This window comes from Aplysia californica, unplaced genomic scaffold (genome assembly GCF_000002075.1).
Source record: "Aplysia californica isolate F4 #8 unplaced genomic scaffold, AplCal3.0 scaffold01182, whole genome shotgun sequence".
NCBI classification, from domain to species: Eukaryota; Metazoa; Mollusca; class Gastropoda; order Aplysiida; family Aplysiidae; genus Aplysia; species Aplysia californica.
In genome coordinates, this window is record NW_004798452.1 from 71,384 (window position 1) to 72,925 (window position 1,542).

Consider the following 1,542-nt stretch of genomic DNA (forward strand, 5'->3'; position numbering starts at 1 on the left):
CCCTTCCACTTCTAACCACATGTATAGAGTGTAGATTTCCCTTTTCTCCCCTACCCCTCTTTCCGCAGACTTCCATCCCGACCCTCGTTCTAAACCAATACATAACAACCCTGCTCCTGTATTACAGAGCCGTCTGCCTCTCTTCCTCCCCCGCCCCCTCTCCACCGCCCACCACCCTGCCCTCAATCTAACCCCATCTATAACAACCCTTCACCCTTCCCTCTCCCTTCATTACGAAGCTGCCCCCTCCACCAATGTCCCATGCTCAGTTCAGAAAGTTGACGAGTTCACAGAACACTCCAGCGGAAGCAAGCTGTCAGTGGGGAGAGTAATCCTTGTACGTAATAGGGCTGGTCTCTCAATAAAATAATATGTGTCATAACACGGCCGAATCAGGCGCTCGTCAACTTTGGGGGGTAGATATGAAGTTATTGGTATCATCTTAAAACGTGTTCTTTTGCCTTGCTTTTGGTGAAAATACAAACACCCATTTAACTCAAATATAAATCGAGATAATAATAATAATAATAGTTAGCATTTGTATAGCGCATATCCCCGCTCAACAGCAGGCTCTATGCGCTTTACACTATATTATTACCCCAGCAGACCATAGAACACTCCGAAACAGTCTCAGCTTCCCGAGAAGCATACAGTGCAAGCAGCCGATTAAGCGCTCAAACACTAACAAACTGACAAGATCTTTCGCTGTCTATCTATAACGTATAGCTTTTTAAAACTAATTTTTAGTCGTGTTGAACTTTTGTTTCCTGTACTTGATAATAATGTAACGTGCAATTATCAGTAGGTAGGGAGAGAGGAAGCCCACGAGCCCAGTTTCGAAAGATAACTAAATGCAATTAAAAATAGTAAATCTACACATCCCTCTTTGAGAGCCCAGAACAAGACCCTCGTATCTCATCAACCCACCCCCTCCATTTCTGAGACTTCCACGTGCGTTGGTACAATAAATATGACGTGTTCATTCAAGAGGTAAACAAAGCCAAAATGTCTTTCCGCTTATTTAAGAACAAGCAATAACTCAAGCTGTGAAGAAGGCGTCATCTTTTCTGTACAAACATACTTGGAAGTCTCAGAAATGAAGGTTCGAATCCACAACAGGACATTCTGTATTTGGATATGTTTTGGGAAGTTTTAAAGCTCTTCACCCATCTCGTTCGAACCTACCTGAGATGGACGTTAAATTAGGAAGTCCTGCTTCTTAGATAACCTTATAGTGTTGAAAGGGCCATTAAACTTATATAATCTCGCGCTTTATTACATCGTGTCCCCTCTCACAGAGCATTGCCCTGCTCCTCGTCTAGTTACAAGGTTACCGTGAGGACACAAAGTGACCCTCTGTGGCACTCTTGTCGCTTAGATAAATGACGTATTGGCTATAAAATACGATAGTTTGGTCATCTGCCTTCGACGTATCAAACATTTGACATTTATATTATTGTGCAGGATGGTTGTCGTCAGTTCCTGAGCTCGCTCTCTCTCTCTCTCTCTCTCTCTCTCTCTCTCTCTCTCTCTCTCTCTCTC

At 43.4% G+C, this 1,542-nt stretch overlaps 1 protein-coding gene across 1 annotated transcript in view; it reads left to right on the forward strand.

The window, feature by feature from the left end:
* The window catches only part of LOC101856391, a 9,021-nt gene that overhangs the window by 3,708 nt on the left and 3,771 nt on the right, over positions 1–1,542 (forward strand). The window lies entirely within an intron of this gene.